We start from the raw sequence: 14,530 nt of genomic DNA on the forward strand, positions 1-14,530 counted from the left end.
ACGGAAGAGAACGTAGTTAGACAGCTTCGGATGGTGGTCTGTAGGATGACTTAGGAGATCAAGAAGAGGAATAGAGTGAAGTCAGAGCCAAGGATCAAAAGTTGAAGAAGGAGGACTATTGTGTGGAGTTCAGGGAGGAGTTAAGACAGGCACTGGGTGGTAGTGAAGAGTTGACAGATGGCTGGGCAACCACTGCAGAAATAGTGAGGGAGACAGCTAGGAAGGTACTTGGTGTGTCATCTGGACAGAGGAAGGAAGACAAGGAGACTTGGTGGTGGAATGAGGAAGTACAGGAAACTATACAGAGGAAAAGTTTGGCAAAGAAGAAGTGGGATAGTCAGAGAGATGAAGAAAGTAGACAGGAGTACAAGGAGATGCGGTGTAAGGCAAAGAGAGAGGCGGCGAAGTCAAAGGAAAAGGCGTATGGCAAGTTGTATGAGAGGTTGGACACTAAGGAAGGAGAAAAGGACTTGCACCGACTGGCTAGGCAGAAGAGCGAGCTGGGAAGGATGTGCAGCAGGTTAGGGCGATCAAAGATAGAGATGGAAATATGCTGACAAACGAGGAGAGTGTGTTGAGAAGGTGGAAGGAGTATTTTGAAGAGATGATGAATGAAGAAAATGAGAGAGAGAGGGTTGGATGATGTGGGGATAGTGAATCAGGAAGTGCGGTGGATTAGCAAGGAGGAAGTGAGGGCAGCTATGAACAGGATGAAGAGTGGAAAAGCGGTTGGTCGGTCGATCCAGAAGACATACCTGTGAAGGCTTGGAGATATTTAGGAGATGGCAGTGGAGTTTCTAACTAGATTGTTTAACACAATCTTGGAAAGTGAGAAGATGCCTGAGGAGCAGAGAAGGAGCATACCGGTACCGATTTTCAAGAATAAGGGCGATGTGCAGAACTGTAGTAACTACAGAGGTATAAAGTTGATCAGCCACAGCATGAAGATATGGGAAAGAGTAATAGAAGCTAGGTTAAGAGGAGAGGTGACAATTAGCGAGCAGCAGTATGGTTTAATGCCACAAAAGAGCACCGCAGATAAGAGGTTTGCTTTGAGAATGTTGATGGAGAAGTGTAGAGAAGGTCAGGAGTGACCCAAAGGAATTGAATCGAGTGCAACTGGACTTGGTATATATCCGTGAAGACGTTTCACCTCTCATCCAAGAGGCTTCATCAGTTCATGCCTTTCTGACTAGACCAAGCTAGTCTGACTGGCTGGTGATGAAACTCAGATATTTATCCTCTTTGGAGTCGTTATCAGAGCTATTGATGTTCATGGCTCTTTGTGTTCCGATGTTTAGCAACGCCTGCCGTTATCCAGGGTATTGATATGCATGGCTCTTTTGTGTTCCGATGTTAAGCCACGCCCGTCGTTATCAGAGCTATTGATGTGCATGGCTCCTTGTGATCCAATTGTTAAGCAGCGATGGTCGTTGGAGGTGTTAGTTTCGACTTCGTTAGTGCTCCATTCAGTGGTCATGAGTCGCTGGAGCCGTTAGTGACCGACTGTTGTTCTTGGAGGCTAAGCTTCTTGAGTCTCTTGGGTAGAGATGAAAGGACGGCATTGTAAGTGGGAGATAGGTGGTGGCGCAGACCTCCTCCTCTGTTGAGGGATGGTTTTTCCAGTTTCGCATAGATGGCTTCCTTCACCCCTCTGGACAGGGAAGATAGATGGTTTGAAAGTTCGGAGTGGCAGAGAAGTTTGTAGGAGTGGTGCAGGATATGTGAGGGCAGTGTGACAGTGGTGAGGAGTGCAGTAGGAATGACAGATGGGTTCGAGGTGAAGGTGGGATTACACCAAGGATCGGTTCTGAGCCCTTTCTTGTTTGCAATGGTGATGGACAGGTTGACGGACGAGATCAGGCAGGAGTCTTCGTGGACTATGATGTTCGCGGATGACATTGTGATCTGTAGCGAGAGTAGAGAGCAGGTTGAGGAGAACCTGGAGAGGTGGAGGTATGCACTGGAGAGAAGAGGAATGAAAGTCAGTAGGAGCAAGACGGAATACCTATGCATGAACAAGAGGGGGGACAGAGGAATGGTGAGGATGCAAGGAGTAGAGGTGATGAAGGCGTATGAGTTTAAATACTTGGGGTCAACTGTTCAAAGTAACGGGGAGTGCAGAAGAGAGGTGAAGAATCAGAATCAGAATCAAGTTTTTTGGCCATTTGCACATACATGGAATTTGACTCCGGTTTCGTGGCTCTCTTGGTGCACTTAACATAGTGTAATGATCATGGATGACTAGGCTCGGTAGCCCTTTGCTAATGGGTCGGACCCTTTAGTCGAGTGGTTAGCGATGTCTCCCATGATGCGGGAGATACGGGTTCGCGTCCCAGCTGCGGCGGGTCCAGTGGTTGCCCCCTGAATTCGCTACACTGGTGTCAGAAGTGGGCTGTTAGCGAAATCGGAGGGGCAACCACAGGACCCGCCGCACTGGTGTCAGAAGTGTAGCGAATTCAGGGGGCAACCACAGGAACCGCTGCAGCTGGGACGTGAACCCGTATCTCCCGCACCGTGGGAGACATCGCTAACCTCTTGACTAAAGCGTCCAACCCGTTAGCCAAGGGCTACCGAGCCTATTCATCCGTGACCATTACATTGCCCCCTTCCTTTGAGATTCGCGTCCCGCAAATCGCAACAGCCTGGATGCGAACCTGGGGCTCCCGCACCGCAGGCGACAACGTTAACCAGTCAACTAAAGGGTCCGACCTGTTAGCCAAGGGCTACCGAGCCTATTCAGCCGTGATCGTTACAATAGAATAACAACACTACAGCACAATCGAGTGCAGGCAGGGTGGAGTGGGTGTAGAAGAGTGTCAAGAGTGATTTGCGACAGAAGGGCAGAAAGGTACCAGCAAGACTTAAAGGGAAGGTTTACAAGATGGTTGTGAGACCAGTTATGTTATATGGTTTGGAGACGGTGGTACTGACAAAAAGACAGGAGGTGGAGCTGGAGGTGGCAGAGTTGAAGATGATAAGATTTTCATTGGGAGTGACGAAGAAGGACAGGATTAAGAACGAGTATATTAGAGGGGCAGCTCAAGTTGGATGGTTTGGAGACAAAGCAACAGAGACAAGATTGAGATGGTTTGGACATGTGTGGAGGAGAGATGCTGGGTATATTGGGAGAAGGATGCTGAATATGGAGCTGCCAGGGATGAGGAAAAGAGGAAGGCCAAAGAGGAGGTTTATGGATGTGGTGAGGAAGGACCCCTAACGGGAGCAGCCCTAAGAAGAAGAAAATGTATAGTGTACTGTCTATATGCACTAATGTCTGGTGCACTGTCTATATGTAGTGATATGTGTTGTGTAGTAATGTGTGTTGACGTATTATGGTATAAAGCCAGTTGTCAGTCAGTCTACACCAGTAGCACTGACACATTTATTGTACATTTACTGCCGTTGCGATGTGAAGTGATTCCTCGTTGATATCCTTTCCCACTGAAACATGACGAAAAACAAACTGGAGGCCAAAGACAGCAACTCTAAAGAGAGGGAGAAGAGACGAGGGGATGGGAGGAGCGTGCACGGCTCTGGCACGCGCAGCCCGGATCAGAACAAACGTCTGGAGACCACCATGCCTGCCCACCACGCTCTCTCTCTCTCTCTCTCTCTCTCTCTCTCTCTCTCTCTCGGTCTCGTTCACTCGCATTTTGTCTCTATCGATATAAAGCTTTCCGTCTTCCTTTCCCTACTTCTGTCATTCTCCCTTCTCCTTTCTCGGAAGCACCATATTTTACTATCTCTCTCTCCCCGTCTCGCCTTCTTTTATTCTTTCACTCTTCCATTTGTACCTTCCTCCCTCTTTTCTGTCCTACTCTCCCTCCTTCTCTCGCTCTCTCACTCCCCACCGAACGCCACATGTTCTCTGCTCCGTTGCCGGTGTGTCTGCTCGTTGCATTAAAGCCGCGCAGAGCCGCCAGATTAGCGTGCTGATAGACTGCACAGTCTGCCAGACGGGAGGTATGGACCCCCCACCCCACCCCACCTTCCCTCCTCCAGTAAAATGGCCCCCAAAGTATACAGTAAATGTGTCGCATGAGGGGCTCGCTTTGCTTACAACACTGTAGTCCTATTATGTGTGTGTGTGTGTGTGTGTGTGCGTGCACGTGCATGTGTGTGTGTGTGTGCGTGTGCTGGTCCGCGGTGTGTCCAAACAGCTCTGGAGTCATTAGGGTCTACACCGCAGACACGGAAAGCTGTTAAAGAGTTATAAACAAAGCAACAAAAAATAAAAATGTCACCCATTTTCTTTCACTCGGAGGCGTGTGAAACACCACACTACAGCACACAAAACACACACACACACAAAACACACACACACGAAAAACAAAAAGCCTCCAGGGTTCAGCCGAGTTCAGGCCCGATACAGAGAGATTATTTTAGTCGCTCCCCCGTCATGGGAGGAGGAGATAAGAGCAGAAAACTGACCTCCTCCTGTCCCGACGCCCGGATTCACCCAGGCTGGTACTCCTGCAGACAACCGAGACAGACAGACAGACAGACAGACATGGAGACATGCAGACAGACAGGCAAGCAGGCAGACATGCAGACAGACAGACAGGTAGACAGACATGCAGACTGACAGACAGGCAGCCAGGCAGGCAGTTAGACAGACAGACAGACAGACATGCAGACAGACAGACAGACAAGACATGCAGACTGACAGACAGACAGGCAGGCATGCATGCAGGCAGACAGCCATGCAGGTAGACAGACAGACAGGTAAACATGCAGACAGACAGGAAGGGAGACAGACAGACTGACATGCAGACAGACAGAAATGCAGGTAGACAGACAGACACGCAGGTAAACATGCAGACAGACAGACAGGAAGTGAGACAGACAGACTGATATGCAGGTAAACGTGCAGACAGACAGACAGACATGCAGGTAGACATACAGACAGAAATGCAGACAGAGCGACAGGAAGACAAGAAAGAGCCAGATGAGCAAAAGAACAGACAGACAAACAAGCAGGCAGACAGCAGACAGACAGACAGGAAGGCAGACAGAGACAGCGGTGACATACTACACACAAACACACTCAGCGGAGAGACAGTTCAGCTAACATGCCGGCAAACACACAGTCAAACACACACACAATCACACACACACACAAACACACACACACACACTAACTCACACTCGATCACACACACACACACACGATCACACAAACACACACACACGATCACACACACACACGCACACACACGATCACACAAACACACACACACTAACACACACTCGATCACACTAACACAAAAAGAGAAGAAAAGAATCTACCAGGTGATGTGAACATTTTCACCTCACAACAGTTGTGATGTGTCTTTAAGCAGTCTGGTAACTGTGTAACCATACACACCGACAGCAAGGAGCAGGAAGCTGTTGGACAACAACCACACAGAACCACGTGAGCAGAGGACTCAAACACAAACAGTGAAATAAAACTCAGACCGGACATTCGGCGTTTGAAGACGTTGTTAACGTCTTCAGACCGCCGGCCCGTCCGGCCCGTGTCCTTGCTGACTGGCGGGCTGAAACGTGAGCGCTGCGCTTTTAATTATTTGTAAGAGAGGACCCGGAGGTCAAAGGGCACAGCTATTTATGACTTAATCAAAAGCGAGCCCCGTGTTTTTCCAGATGCGTCCAGGAAGTCTGCTCCGCGTTCCCACACTGGCCTGTTTAGACTGAGGAGAGCCGAGGTGTCCTCAAATAGCACTGTGTGTGTGTGTGTGTGTGTGTGTGTGTGTGTGTGTGTGTGTGTGTGTGTGTGTGTGTGTGTGTAATAATATCCTATGGTGGTTAAAACAACAGTGGCCTGAGTGATTCCTTTATTGGATGCCGAGTGGGGAAGTATCTTATTAATTGGACGTCGATGAAGCTGAAAATAAGACAAATAAAATCTATTTCTCTCAGGCTTCTGTTTCTCATTAATCTGACTCACGTCCTCAGGGCAGCCACTCCACGCCCCCCCCCCCAAAAAAACCTACCCTTTTCACTATGACTGTTTTTTTTTTTTAACTCGTGTTGTATGAGGAGACTTGAGGGACACGGGAGTGTTCGTCAGGTCAGTGTAAATCTGCACACTGTGGACGCCCCTGTCTACCAGCCATGCTGGACATGTTGAAGGTTATCCTGTTTGCATGCAGAGATGATGCTTTTTTTCTCTAGAACGTTTCTATTCTGCCAGTCAGCCAGCCCCCCCCCCACACACACACACCACCAAGGGCGTCGGAAGTGGGGGGGGGCAGAGGGGACAAGTCCCCCTCAATGTGGGTGGGAGGCGAAAAAGTCCCCCCCCAATAAACAAGAACTTCCACTACTAGATATATGCATATATATATATATATATATATATATATATATATATATATAATATTGGACATGTACTCCCTGTATGTGCAGCATTCGTGTCATTCCCATCCCACAATATGTAAAAGTCAATGATGTACATGTCTAGGATTACGTTTTTGTCTCAAATAGCTTAAAAATGGTTAATCTAGCTGCCGAAATTAAAAATAATAATAACAACAATAATAACCTTGCTGGGGGAGAATTATCAATGGCCATGAAATGTTTTCTTTGCTGAAAACTGTTGTAAACTGGCAGTTTAAAACGTTTCTTTTCTTTTCCTAATTTTCCAGGGGAGCATACCCCCGGACCCCCCTACAGGGTTTTGCCCCCCCCAAAAAAATATAAAACTACGCCCTTGCACATCACCCTTCACTTTCACATGGTGCGTTCCCATGTGCATTCACCCAGAGCTTGACCTTTTGCACTCTCGATTGCCGGGGTCTTGAAGGAGAAGGTCAGGGATCAGGGGGTCATGGCGGGGTCAGCCTGCTAGTTGTAATCCATTTCCGCATGCCGCGTGTTGCCAAAGATTCTCTAATGCGTCAGTTCCTGTTCCTGTTCCTCCGGGGTATGGGATGTTTTGTTCTCCGGTGTGCTGGTAAGCCGCCCAAATAATAGATGTAACACTGACATTGTAACACTGGGCTGGTGTAGGCGGAGAGAGCTAGCAGCATGTGGCTAGCTAGCAAGAGCCCCGGGATAGCCGGTTAGCCCCGAGAGTCGACAGACAGCGAGAGTGACTTTATTCCGTAGTACATGCACCGACCATACGATGCCAGGTCGCCACGGCACTCTGTTCCCCGACCATACATGAACAGTACACACGCCACACGTAGCCTAAACGTTACTCCTGAGAGCCAAAAGAACAACAGGGGCTAAAGAACAAGCGTCCGTCGCCGTCTGATGACGTCAACTCTAGGCAAATACGTCTTAAAGGTACACCTCCCAACCAATTTCGACTGTTACATGTTTTGATACTGACTGCTTATCTGGGAATAATAATTCCATGTTTTTACGACCTGGGTCTTATTTTCGTCGTTTTTTTTCCATCATACATATCAGTTATGACGTCATTTTACTCACCAACTTCATTCAGTAGATTTTGGACACGGGGCGACTGCTGGACTCAGCTTTACAACGGTCCACGCGTTTACATGTAGTTAGGCCATGTATCTGGACTACTGTGGTTGTCCCAGTACACAAGAACCGGGGGAGAATCGATTTATTAACGGGAGTATGTCCGACCCCGGTACGGCAGATGGCGATATGCCCCCTTTCAGCTGGTTGCTATTGGATGAAAGACCGCCGCGGGGCCCATGGAGCATGCGCAGAACGCCTAGGCCAGTTCGGGGCCCGATTAAAGCGTATACATGCCAGAGTGAATCCATCCCAACCGCGTCATCTAGGTGTGTTAGTCCCACTTCCAGAAATTTCGATTTAGAACGATTTCAGTCGGAGTAACATGTTTACGTGAATTTTAAAAGTCCAGTTTTAGTCGGACTAACAATAACCTGACTTCTTCTAACATCATGTAAACGTAGTCATTGTCTTATGGGACAACTGAACATGAGCACCAGACAACAAGTTTCCACAAGCCCAATTTAACCCAATTATCTAAACCACGTCAGAGGTGAAACTACCATATATGCAGGTAATGCAGCGGCACTGGGGCCCACACCAGTTTAGGGCCTCGACAAACGCACCTCTCTTTATCTCGCCACTGTCATATCAAACATCTCGAGCACCGAGTCTACGGTATACGGTATGTTCAAAATGTCTTTATGCATGCTCAATAGGTTGAATCAGTTCATGTGGACACAACGTCTATTGAGAGAAACGTTTTCATCACTCACCTAAGTGACCTCTGCAGTCTCAACTGACTGCAGATATCCCCACCCTTATAAACAATACAGTGGTATAATGACCGAAACCAACAATTGGCTTCATATGCAAATTGCTGTGAGCATTAACTAGAGTTTCAATGGCCATGTGTACTGTTCACAGAGGATTGGGGAATAGTTGCAATCACAGCATTGGAAAATGGTGACAGATGTACTCTGGGAAAAAACAGACGCTGGTCAAGGAGATGGCACAACACAGGAGAACCAGGACTCCGCAGTCTGCACCCATCTACAGGCTAGTGACCACTCTTTCAAGGAGTTGTTCCTTCCTTGATAGGAAGGAACAAGCTGGTTTGAGGATCCTGTTTGTGGACTTCATCTCAACGTTCAACATCATCATCCCAGACATCCTCCACTCCAAATGCACCTGGCTCACTGTACCAGCTCCCATCTGCCAGTGGATTAAAAACTTGCCGACAGACAGGAGGCAGCAGGTGAAGCTGGGGAAAATCACATCCAGCATCCGGACAATCAGCACTGGCGCCCCCCAGGGATGTATGTTCTCCCCTCTACTCTTCTCCATCTACACAAATGATTGCACCTCAGATGACCCGTCTGTTAAACTCCTGAAGTTTGCGGATGACACAACCATCACTGGCCTTATCTGGGATGGTGACGACTCTGCATATAGATGGGAGGTTGATCATCTGGCCCTCTGGTGCGGCCATAACAACCTGGAGCTGAACACATTCAAAACAGTGGAGATGACAGTGGACTTCAGGAGGAGCCCCCCACCACCACCACCACCATTCTCAACAGCACAGTGTCTACAGTGAAAACCTATAGATTTCGGGCTCCAAAATTTCCTAAGACCCAAGATGGACACACAATCATCAAAAAGGCCCAGCAGAGGATGTACTTCCTCCGGCAGCTCAAGAAATTCAAGTTGCCTTAGGAACTGTTGATTCAGTTCTACACTGCAATAATCCAGTTTATCCTCTGCACATCCATCACTGTCAGGTTTGGATCGGGCACCTAACAGGACAGGCACAGACTACAACAGACAGTCAGGACTGCAGAGAAAATCATTGGTGCCGACCTGCCCTCCATTCAGGACTTATACACCTCCAGACTCAGGAAACGGGCAGGCAACATCACTGCATACCCATCACACCCTGGTCACAACCTGTTCCAACTCCTCTCCTCTGGCAGGCGCTACAGAGCACTGTACCCGAAAATAGCCAGACATAAAAACAGTTTGTTTCCGCGGGCTGTCATTCAAATGAACGCCTAACACTGTCAATAAATCCAACCATGTTGTATATACCGTACTGTACTTTGTACGTATACTGGTACACTATGTCATGTTCATCTACCTCAGGTACATATGTAAGTAACCTGCTAACATCTGCTTCAGCATCTCTGATATACTCTCTGCACCACTGCACTTTATCACCTCTTATTTCACCTGTGTAAGTCAATCCTTGTGTATATATCTGAAGATTGTTGTGTTGTTATTCTATGTTAAGTACACTAAGAGCCACAAAACCGGAGTCAAATTCCATATATGTGCAAACCTACATGGCAAATAAACATGGTTCTAATTGAATGGGGAGTCATAAAGGCCATCTATGTGAAGAGGAAACGACCATCCCTGAACCGGGGGGGGGGGGGGGCTAAGAGTACATCTGTCGCCATCTTGCAATGCTGTGATTGTAACTATTCCCCAATGGTCATGCCAATTTGCATATAAAACCAATCGTTGGTTTGGGTCGTTATGCCACTGTGTTGTTTGTAAGGGTGGGACACCTGCAGCCAGGTGAGACTGAAGAGGTCACTTAGAGGAAAGATGAAACGTTTCTGTCGAACGTTCTGTCCAGATGAACCGATTCAACTTTCCATGGTATGTTCAAAAATGTGCAAAGTGTGCCTGTGCATAATTATGGACATGCGCACTAATGCGTAGCAAATTCCACACAGAAGAGTTAGCTAGCTGGTGATGTGAGTAGAACTTTTTATTGATTTGACCAATAATCAACCTACACACGTGGGTTTTATGTTTATAAGGCCTATGCGCAGACATGAATGATGTCAGTGTGCAGGTGTACTGTCACCGATGTTTTCATCTGTTATGGTGCTCCAGCACCAGATGTTCTCAGCAGGCTAGTCTACCACTGGCTTGGCCTTGCTATCACGACTCTTGGATAGCACGGCGCTCTGTTCTCCTAGTATCATTTAATTTAGGGAGGATAATTCTCACATTGTTCCTGCATGACCTCCCCTCTAAATTCTGACACTTATCGGATGGGAAAGACACCTGTTTAGTGAGACTTTGTAGCTTGTGCTCCAGGGATCGTCCACAGTTCAAGCAAGGAAAATATGTCTTTCACAGTCTTGCTAAAATTCATTATTCCAGCTGCCAGACTGGTTTCCTCCCACAGTCCGAAGACGTAGGTCAGGTGAATCGGCCGTACTAAATTGTCCCTAGGTGTGAATGTGTGTGTCAGCCCTGTGATGGCGTGGCGGTCTGTCCAGGGTGTCTCCCCACCTGCTGCCCAATGACTGCTGGGATAGGCTCCAGCATCCCCGCGACCCTGAGAGCAGGATAAGTGGTTTGGATAATGGATGGATGGATGGATTTCATTTAGGCGTCAACTGTGCAGTGCATTTATTTTGCTGTTACTGGTCATTTTAAAGCTGCGTGCTTTCACTTCTTTCATTCACTCCTGACATGAGGTGATGTTAAGCCTGACTTTGATGGGCAGGCCGGGGCCGCCGTCACCATCTTGCATTGGGGCCCGGCCCTGACTCGTTACGCCCGTGAACTGCGTATTTAGAGATGAAAACCAAAGTGAACATTAAAAGTTATCAGGAATCAGGAACACTATTTGTCGTCTCCCCCAGCCCACAGCAGTGCAACACAAAGACAAAACACATATCAAAAAATTACAAGAACTTCAAGAACACACACACTAACACATATATCCAAAATACACACACACACACACAAAAAAAAATCACTGTCCAAGGGAACGAACGCCAGCCCAGATGACTGTCGGAACTGCCGGTCTGAATGGGCTGGCAGTTAGCTTAGCCTGTCCCGCTTCCACGTCCTGTCAGACCACCCTCGGTGCTTCCTCCCTGTGCGCAGCTCCAGGCAGGGGCTGTGGTCCCTGGGCCCACAGGACGCAGCATGCCATCCAGCGCTAGCTCTCCCAGCCAGACACCCTCGACACACCTCCCCGCACTCCTCACAATGACATCAAAAACACAACAGTGAACACCAGGCGAGGCCACTGCTAGACCACCCTCGGTGTTATTGGAACTACCGGTCTGCATGGGCTAGCAGTTAGCTTAGCCCGCCCCGCTTCCACATCCTGTCAGACCGCCCTCGACGTTTCTTCCTCGGGGCCCAGCTCCAGGCAGGGGCTGTGGTCCCCAGGCCCACAGTATGAAGCAGACCAAGTTCTCCCATCCAGCGCCAGCTCTCCCAGCCATCAAACGAAGACAAAACTTAAAACGCACACATGGGCAAAGACACTGCATGGACGGTACTGGGCGAGGCCACCGCAAACGTGAATTCGTGCCGCCATCTGATGTGAAATGTCCAATATGATCAATGGTGGACGACATGGCTGATGTACTTCCTGGTTCAGCCTGCAGGAAGTAGCAGCCTATACTTACCACAGGCAGTAGTAACATCCATAAACTAGCCAGCCAGCACAAAAGAGAAGTCACAGATGATGGACAGTCATGGACACAGTCTGACTGAGACACTAGGGGGGGGGGGGTTTGTTGTTTAAAGACTCCTGTTCACTTGTCCCATAAGACAGCGTTGCAAAGCTGAGTCCAGTGGTGGTCCATGTCCAACATCTACGGAATGACCCAGTAAAACCACAGTCTTGTACTGCTTGTTAACTGGGAGACTTCTAGCTTTGTTTACTGAGTTGCATCAGTGGAGCATTTGGAGTTTCTGTGCCTTGCTCAGGGGCACTATGTTGGTTGTAATCTTGGGAAGAAAAGTGAGGGGGGGGTTGTTGAGGGATCCGACATTGTGTCCAGCAGAGGGCGAGATTTGCCCCCCCTCCCCCCTTCACCACGCCTTAGAGGAGCATCCTGGGTCTGGTCTCGGCTGGTCGAATTACACAACAGTCTCTCCTGGAATCTGAGGGGTGGGTGTGTGTGTGCGTGTGTGTTTGTATGCTTCCCCATCACACTACACCCTTTGTGTTCCTGCCTCAAGCCCATGAGCAGGTGCAACAGCTGAGAAACGACAACTGCTGCATCTCCAGCCACTCCGGTCCTGCCTGTACTAATATGGACTCAGGTCCCGCGTCCCTCAGCTGTGATGCCCAGGAAACACACAGCAGCCTTATTACACAGTCAGGCGAGACCACGGGGCCATTTAAATGGGCGATGTGGGATCACGGCTATATGACCCACCGATGTGTCTTTGAGCGAGCAATTGTGCTCCGTCGAGCTGTTGCTGTCTAGGGTGACCTCTGTCCTTTGAAGACTGCATGTAGGAGGTGCCGAGAAAAAGAGAATTTATTAACGGGAAACGACAGAGTATCACATTGATGTTGTATGGCTTTATGTACACACACACACACACACACACACACACACACACACACACACACACACACACACACACACACACACTCATGCAGGAGGTCTATACGAAGATCACAAAAAGACTTTTGATCTGTTCACATAGTTTTTGGTGTTTCTCATAGTTTCAAAACATCCATATTTGTTATTTGATTCCGTTTCTGGTGTGGGAAGATGGCGGCACCAATTAACGTCTGCAGCGGCCTCACCCAGTGCTGGTGTCAGAAGATGACGGCGGGGATTCACATTTGCGGCGGCCTCACCCGTACCGTCCATGCAGTGTCTTTGTCCACGCCTGCGTCTAAGTTTTGTCTTCGTTTGATGGCTGGGAGAGCGGGGCAGGCTCAGTTAACTGCTAGCCCATGCAGACCGGCAGTTCCAATAACGCCGAGGGTGGTCTGGCGACGGCCTCAACTGGAATGGACTGTGGTGTTTTGATGTCGTCAGGAGGAGTGCGGGGAGGTGTGTCGAGGCTGTCTGGCTGGGAGAGCTGGTGCTGGATCGGCTGGGAGAGCCGGTGGGCCCGGGGACCACAGCCCCTGCCTGGAGCTGGGCCCCGAGGAAGAAACGTCGAGGGCGGTCTGACAGGATGTGGAAGCGGGGCGGGCTAAGCTAACTGCTAGCCCATGCAGACCGGTGGTTCCGACAGTCATGCTGGCTGGCATTCGTTCCCTTGGACAGTGATTTTTTTTTGTTTAGTTTGGATATGTGTTAGTATGGGTATGTGTGTTAGTTTGGGTATGTGTGTTGTTTTAGTTTTTGGTTGTGTTTTGTCTTTGTGTTGTACTGCTGTGGGCTGGGGGAAACAGCATTTCGTTTCATTTCATGTACAAAAGTGCATGAAGTGAAATGACAAAGTGTTCCTGATTCCTGATTGTATAACCGAGACCAGGCTGTTAAAGATTCTAATATTCTCCATAAATACAAAATAAACTTTAGCTTCTTCAGCTTTTATTTATGCACTTTAGTCTCGTCGTAGTCCTTGATCGTCCCACAACAGGTCGCCGCCAGGCTACCCCAGACACACGGAGTTGTATCATATCAGTAAGTCTGATTACCATCACACTTCACAGAGATACTGAATTAAACGCTGTTTTGCTGAGCGATCCTGAGATAAACAGATGTACGATGGAGCCTTTCCCATCCCGGCCGCCAAGGAGGAGCTGACGCGGAGGGCACTTTTCCCTCACCAAAACTATTTACCAGCTAACCCGGTTTGGCGGGACGCCTTGGCTTCGACGGGACAAGCCCAGCGGAGGACGGGCCCCGAGCCACATCACAAGGCCACGACAAACCCAGAGTCATGACAGCTATTTCAATCTGCCTCAGCCGGCTCCCATCTGCTCACTTCACACCAGACCGGACTCGCAAGACATGAAGAAGAAAAACCCCGACATTCACAAACTCCTTCATCCGATTTGTGTTTGTCTTAAGAATCAGAATCAGAAACACTGTCGTTTCCCCAGCCTACAGCAGTGCAACACAAAGACAGAAACACACATCTAAAAACTACAAGAACACACATACCCAAACTAACACATATCGAAACTAAACAAAAAAAATCACTACCCAGGGGTACGAACGCCAGCCAGGATGACTGTCAGAACTGCCGGCCTGCATGGGCTAGCAGTTAGCTTAGCCTGCCCCGATTACGAATCCTGTCAGACCACCCTCGGTGTTTCCTCTTCGGGTACAGCTCCGGTCAGGGCCGT

The sequence above is a fragment of the Lampris incognitus genome, chromosome 1 (assembly GCF_029633865.1).
Source record: "Lampris incognitus isolate fLamInc1 chromosome 1, fLamInc1.hap2, whole genome shotgun sequence".
NCBI classification, from domain to species: Eukaryota; Metazoa; Chordata; class Actinopteri; order Lampriformes; family Lampridae; genus Lampris; species Lampris incognitus.